The sequence below is a fragment of the Melanerpes formicivorus genome, unplaced genomic scaffold, assembly GCF_026170545.1.
Source record: "Melanerpes formicivorus ecotype bairdi unplaced genomic scaffold, bMelFor1.0.p_v2 SCAF_1094, whole genome shotgun sequence".
Lineage (NCBI taxonomy): Eukaryota > Metazoa > Chordata > Aves > Piciformes > Picidae > Melanerpes > Melanerpes formicivorus.
Window position 1 is genome coordinate 1 of NW_027143446.1, and position 7,500 is coordinate 7,500.

Consider the following 7,500-nt stretch of genomic DNA (forward strand, 5'->3'; position numbering starts at 1 on the left):
CGCTCCTCCGGCCCTAAAGCCGCCCTCGCCCGCCCCCCGGCTTGCCGCTTGGCTCGGCTGCCCGCCCGCCCGCTAATCCCCCCAACGCCCCCACCCCAAAAACACCCCAGCCCTACCGCATGCCGCTCCCCCTCTCCCCGCTCTCGCTGACCGCTGCCACCCCCCCCCCACCCCTCCCCCCCGAAACAAACCCCCCAGCCCTACCGCATGCCGCTCCCCCTCTCTCCCTAGCCTGCCCCCCCCGCCGTCGCTTGCTGCCGCCGCCGCCGCCAGCCGCCGCCGCCGCCGCCGGGACCCGCCTCGGTCTGGTGGCGCGCGCTCGGAGATCCCCGGCTACCCGTCCGTCCGTCCCTCCCTCCCGCCCCGCCCCGGGGGAGGGCCCGGGGCAGCGCGGGCAGGCGGGGAGCAAAAAAAGGCGCGGGCGCCAAAAAACGTCGGGGTCCCGGGGTGGCGGAGGGGGGCGGCGGCGGGGGCGGCGGCGGGTACACGGCGCCGGGTCCAGGGCGCCGGGTCCAGCCCGTCCCGGGGCGGGGACAGGTGGTGTCGTCCGTCCCCGCCCCCGTAACCTGCTCTGAAGCATCCGCTTCCCGCCGCGGTTCGCCCTCCACCCCCCCCGCCGCACACGCAGCTGCCGCTTCCCGCCGCCTCTGCCCCCCGCCCCGGGATCAACCACCCGCCGGGTCCAGCCGGTCCCGGTCCCGGGAACCTGCTCCCGGGGCCAGCCGGAGCCACGCCCCCTCCTCTGACGCTTCCAGCTGCCGCCTCCCCTCCCACCCCCCAAACTCACACTGGCCCTCGCCGGCCCGCCCACCCGCCTACCTGCTTGCCCGCCGCCGCTGGGTGGCGTGCCGGACACTCGCACACAGGTACACAGACAGGGACACAGGGACACAGGCACTCAGGCACACAGGGACACAGGGACACAAGGACACAGGGACACAGGCACTCAGGCACTCAGGCACTCAGGGACACAGGGACACAGGGACACAGGCACTCAGGCACTCAGGGACACAGGGACACAGGGACACAGGGACACAGGCACTCAGGCACTCAGGGACACAGGGACACAGGGACACAGGGACACAGGCACTCAGGCACACAGGGACACAGGTGGCGGGCCGGAGGCCTCTCTCCACTGTGTGGCAGGGGTCCAAGAGCCACCCCAGCCCAACCCAGAGGGTCTTTTGCACCTCTCTAGAGGCCACCCAGAGACCCCAGGCCGCAGCAGAAGCCTCCCCCGCATGCTCTGCAGGCTTCCGACCCACCCCAGGCCGCACCAGAAGCCTCCCCCGCAAGCTCTGCAGGCTTCCGACCCACCCCTGGCCGCAGCAGAAGCCTCTCCCGCACGCTCTGCAGGCTTCCGACCCACCCCAGGCCGCAGCAGAAGCCTCTCCCGCACGCTCTGCAGGCTTCTCAGCCACCCCAGGCCGCAGCAGAAGCCTCCCCCGCACGCACTGCAGGCTTCTCAGCCACCCCAGGCCGCACCAGAAGCCTCTCCCGCACGCTCTGCAGGCTTCTCAGCCACCCCAGGCCGCACCAGAAGCCTCCCCCGCACGCTCTGCAGGCTTCTCAGCCACCCCAGGCCGCAGCAGAAGCCTCCCCCGCATGCTCTGCAGGCTTCCGACCCACCCCAGGCCGCACCAGAAGCCTCCCCCGCACGCTCTGCAGGCTTCTCAGCCACCCCAGGCCGCAGCAGAAGCCTCTCCCGCACGCTCTGCAGGCTTCTCAGCCACCCCAGGCCGCACCAGAAGCCTCTCCCGCACGCTCTGCAGGCTTCTCAGCCACCCCAGGCCGCACCAGAAGCCTCCCCCGCACGCTCTGCAGGCTTCTCAGCCACCCCAGGCCGCAGCAGAAGCCTCTCCCGCACGCTCTGCAGGCTTCTCAGCCACCCCAGGCCGCACCAGAAGCCTCCCCCGCACGCTCTGCAGGCTTCTCAGCCACCCCAGGCCGCACCAGAAGCCTCTCCCGCACGCTCTGCAGGCTTCTCAGCCACCCCAGGCCGCACCAGAAGCCTCCCCCGCACGCTCTGCAGGCTTCTCAGCCACCCCAGGCCGCACCAGAAGCCTCCCCCGCACGCTCTGCAGGCTTCCCACCCACCCCAGGCCGCAGCAGAAGCCTCTCCCGCACGCCCTGCAGGCTTCTCAGCCACCCCAGGCCGCAGCAGAAGCCTCTCCCGCACGCTCTGCAGGCTTCTCAGCCACCCCAGGCCGCAGCAGAAGCCTCTCCCGCACGCTCTGCAGGCTTCTCAGCCACCCCAGGCCGCAGCAGAAGCCTCTCCCGCACGCTCTGCAGGCTTCTCAGCCACCCCAGGCCGCACCAGAAGCCTCTCCCGCACGCTCTGCAGGCTTCTCAGCCACCCCAGGCCGCAGCAGAAGCCTCTCCCGCACGCTCTGCAGGCTTCTCAGCCACCCCAGGCCGCAGCAGAAGCCTCTCCCGCACGCTCTGCAGGCTTCTCAGCCACCCCAGGCCCCAACAGAAGCCTCTCCCGCACGCTCTGCAGGCTTCCGACCCACCCCAGGCCGCACCAGAAGCCTCCCCCGCACGCTCTGTAGGCTTCTGACCCACCCCAGGCCCCAACAGAAGCCTCCCCCGCACGCTCTGCAGGCTTCCGACCCACCCCAGGCCGCACCAGAAGCCTCCCCCGCACGCTCTGCAGGCTTCTCCGCCACCACAGGCCGCACCAGAGGATCTTTTGCACCTCTCTGGACGCCACCCAGAGACTCCAGGCCGCACCAGAGGCCCCCCCCCCAACCATTTACAGGCTGCAGTGCCAGCCTAGGCCCCGCTGGCAGCCTCCCTTGTCTGCTTTGGAAGGCCTCCCATCCACTCCAGACCTGCCTGGAGGCCTCCCTCGACTGCTCCCGGGGCCCTCGAAGCCACCCTAGGCCTTTCTGGAGGACCTGCTCGACCGCTCGGGCGGCTTCTGACGCACCCTCGGCCATCCGGCGCCCAGCAGCTCCCAGGGCCAGGCACCGGCCTCCCCCTCCGGCCGCCCCTGGGGCCGGGGGTGGCTCGGACTCGGCGCCCCCAACGTGTCGTCCCGTCCCCCCCCCGCCCCGCACCGCCGAACATTCGCTGCAGCCGAGGGCTTGCCGCTCGACGCCTACCCCACCCGCCCAGCCCCCCGCTGCGGCCCGGCGCTGCCCCGGCCGCTGCGCCCCGCCTCTCATCGCTCCCCCCACCCGGCAACCGGCCGCCGGGCACGGCAAGTCCCAGGGCAGGGAACAGGTGCTGCCGGGACCCCGTGCTGGCTGCCGGCTTCCCGGGGCTGCCCCGGGCACGGACAGGTCGCCCCCCCCGCCCCGGCGAATGTTCACCGAACCGGCTGCCGGCTGCCTTCGAGCACCCCCCGCCCCCCGCCACTATCGTCCCCCCCGCCCCCCCTCCGCCTCCGCTGCCGCTTCTCCCCGCACCGCCTCCACTGCCTCCCCCCGCCGCCGGCGAACGAGTCGCCGGATCCGTAGGGTGCCGGGAGCCCGAACGGCGAGCGGCTCCGGCTGCTGCCGGGACCGCGGGGATTCGAGCCGGTCCGGCCGCGGCCGGGACCCCGTGCCGGAAGCCGGCATCCCGGGACGGCCCCGGGACGGCCCCGGTCGCCGGCCGGGTGACGTTCAGCGAAGCGGCTGCCGCCAGTCTTTGGGCCTCCCCCGTGCCGGGGCCGGATCCGGGGCCCGGACGATGGCTTCCCGGGCCGGGTCCCGGTCGCCTCCCCGGGTGACGTTCACCGAAGCGGCTGACGGCTGTCTTCGAGCCCCCCCCCCCCCTCCGCCTCCGCGGCCGCTTCTGCCCGCACCCCCTCCACTGCCCTCCCCCCGCCGCCCGCGAACGAGTCGGCGGATCCGTAGGGTGCCGGGAGCCCGAACGGCGAGCGGCTCCGGCTGCTGCCGGGACCGCGGGGATTCGAGCCGGTCCGGCCGCGGCCGGGACCCCGTGCCGGAAGCCGGCATCCCGGGACGGCCCCGGGACGGCCCCGGTCGCCGGCCGGGTGACGTTCAGCGAAGCGGCTGCCGCCAGTCTTTGGGCCTCCCCCGTGCCGGGGCCGCGGGGGCTTCGAGCCGGTCCGGCCGCGGCCGGGATCCCGGGCCGGACGATGGCTTCCCCGGGCCGGTCCCGGTCGCCTCCCGGGTGACGTTCACCGAAGCGGCTGCCGGCTGTCTTCGAGCCCCCCCCCCCCCTCCGCCTCCGCTGCCGCTTCTCCCCGCACCCCCTCCACTGCCTCCCCCCGCCGCCGGCGAACGAGTCGCCGGATCTGTAGGGTGCCGGGAGCCCGAACGGGCGAGCGGCTCCGGCTGCTGCCGGACCGCGGGGATTCGAGCCGCTCCGGCCGCGGCCGGGACCCCGTGCCGGAAGCCGGCATCCCCCGGACGGCCCCCGGGACGGCCCCGGTCGCCGCCGGGTGACGTTCACCCGAAGCGGCTGCCGGCTGTCTTCGAGCCCCCCCCCCTCCGCCTCCGCTGCCGCTTCTGCCCGCACCCCCTCCACTGCCTCCCCCCGCCGCCGGCGAAAGAGTCGGCGGATCCGTAGGGTGCCGGGAGCCCCGAACGGCGAGCGGCTCCGGCTGCTGCCGGGACCGCGGGGATTCGAGCCGGTCCGGCCGCGGCCGGGACCCCGTGCCGGAAGCCGGCATTCCCGGGACGGCCCCGGGACGGCCCCCGGTCGCCGGCCCGGGTGACGTTCAGCGAAGCGGCTGCCGCCAGTCTTTGGGCCTCCCCCGTGCCGGGGCCGCGGGGATTCGAGCCGGTCCGGCCGCGGCCGGGATCCCGGGCCGGACGATTGGCTTCCCGGGCCGGTCCCGGTCGCCTCCCGGGTGACGTTCACCGAAGCGGCTGACGGCTGTCTTCGAGCCCCCCCCCCCCCCTCCGCCTCCGCGGCCGCTTCTGCCCGCACCCCCTCCACTGCCTCCTCCCCCGCCGCCCGCGAACGAGTCGCCGGATCTGTAGGGTGCCGGGAGCCCGAACGGCGAGCGGCTCCGGCTGCTGTCGGGACCGCGGGGATTCGAGCCGGTCCGGCCGCGGCCGGGACCCCGTGCCGGAAGCCGGCATCCCCGGACAGCCCCGGGACGGCCCCGGTCGCCGGCCGGGTGACGTTCACCGAAGCGGCTGCCGGCTGTCTTCGAGCCCCCCCCCCCCTCCGCCTCCGCTGCCGCTTCTCCCCCGCACCCCCTCCACTGCCTCCCCCCGCCGGCCGGCGAACGAGTCGGCGGATCCATACCGTCCCGAGAGCCCGAGGCGGCGGCACCCAGTGCGGGTCCGGCCGAGGCCGGGACCCCGTGCCTGTCGCAGCTTCCCGGGGACGGCCCCGGAACGGCCGCGGTCGCCGGCCGGGTGACGTTCTCCGAAGCGGCTGCCGGCTGTCTTCGAGCCCCCCCCCCCCCCCCGCCGGAGCCGCGGGGATACGAGCCGGTCCGGCCGCGGCCGGGACCCCCGTGCCGGAAGCCGGCATCCCGGGACGGCCCCGGGACGGCCCCGATCGCCTCCTGGGGTGACGTTCACCGAAGCGGCTGCCGGCTGTCTTCGAGCCCCCCCCCCTCCGCCTCCGCTGCCGCTTCTCCCCGCACCCCCTCCACTGCCTCCCCCCCGCCGCCCGCGAACGAGTCGCCGGATCTGTAGGGGGCCGGGAGCCCGAGGCGGCGAGCGGCTCCGGCTGCTGCCGGGACCGCGAGGCTTCGAGCCGGTCCGGCCGCGGCCCGGGATCTCGTGCCGAACGTCGTCTTCCCGGGACGGTCCCGGGAGGGCCCCAGTCTCCTCCCGGGTGACGTTCACCGAAGCGGCTGCCGGCTGTCTTCGAGCCCCCCCCCCCCCTCCGCCTCCGCTGCCGCTTCTCCCCGCACCCCCTCCACTGCCTCCCCCCGCCGCCGGCGAACGAGTCGGCGGATCCATACCGTCCCGAGAGCCCGAGGCGGCGGCACCCAGTGCGGGTCCGGCCGAGGCCGGGACCCCGTGCCTGTCGCAGGCTTCCCGGGACGGCCCCCGGAACGGCCGCGGTCGCCGGCCGGGTGACGTTCTCCGAAGCGGCTGCCGGCTGTCTTCGAGCCCCCCCCCCCCCTGCCGGAGCCGCGGGGATACGAGCCGGTCCGGCCGCGGCCGGACCCCGTGCCGGAAGCCGGCATCCCGGGACGGCCCCGGGAACGGCCCCGATCGCCTCCTGGGTGACGTTCACCGAAGCGGCTGCCGGCTGTCTTCGAGCCCCCCCCCCCCCCCTCCGCCTCCGCGGCCGCTTCTGCCCGCACCCCCTCCACTGCCTCCCCCCGCCGCCCGCGAACGAGTCGCCGGATCTGTAGGGTGCCGGGAGCCCGAACGGCGAGCGGCTCCGGCTGCTGTCGGGACCGCGGGGATTCGAGCCGGTCCGGCCGCGGCCGGGACCCCCGTGCCGGAAGCCGGCATCCCCGGACAGCCCCGGGACGGCCCCGGTCGCCGGCCGGGTGACGTTCACCGAAGCGGCTGCCGGCTGTCTTCGAGCCCCCCCCCCCCTCCGCCTCCGCTGCCGCTTCTGCCCGCACCCCCTCCACTGCCTCCCCCCGCCGCCGGCGAACGAGTCGGCGGATCCGTAGGGTGCCGGGAGCCCGAACGGCGAGCGGCTCCGGCTGCTGCCGGGACCGCGGGGATTCGAGCCGGTCCGGCCGCGGCCGGGACCCCGTGCCGGAAGCCGGCATCCCGGGACGGCCCCGGGACGGCCCCGGTCGCCGGCCGGGTGACGTTCAGCGGAGCGGCTGCCGCCAGTCTTCGAGCCCCCCCCCCCCCTGCCGGAGCCGCGGGGATACGAGCCGGTCCGGCCGCGGCCGGGACCCCGTGCCGGAAGCCGGCATCCCGGGACGGCCCCGGGACGGCCCCGATCGCCTCCTGGGTGACGTTCACCGAAGCGGCTGCCGGCTGTCTTCGAGCCCCCCCCCCCCCCTCCGCCTCCGCGGCCGCTTCTGCCCGCACCCCCTCCACTGCCTCCCCCCGCCGCCCGCGAACGAGTCGCCGGATCTGTAGGGTGCCGGGAGCCCGAACGGCGAGCGGCTCCGGCTGCTGCCGGGACCGCGAGGCTTCGAGCCGGTCCGGCCGCGGCCGGGATCTCGTGCCGAACGTCGTCTTCCCGGGACGGTCCCGGGAGGGCCCCAGTCTCCTCCCGGGTGACGTTCACCGAAGCGGCTGCCGGCTGTCTTCGAGCCCCCACCCCTGCCGTGGCCGCGGGGATTCGCCCCGGTCCGGCAGCTGACGGTTCCCTGTGTCGGACGCCGGCTTCCCGGGACTGCCCCGGGACAGCCCCGGTCGCCTCCCGGGTGACGTTCACCGAAGCTGCTGCCGCCTGTCTTTGTCCCCCCCCCCCCCGTGCTCTCCCTCAGGCGGGAGGTAGACGTGCTCTCCCTGGGCGAGTAGACGTGCTCTCCCTGGGCGAGTAGACGTGCTCTCCCTGGGCGAGTAGACGTGCTCTCCCTGGGCGAGTAGACGTGCTCTCCCTGGGCGAGTAGACGTGCTCTCCCTGGGCGAGTAGACGTGCTCTCCCTGGGCGAGTAGA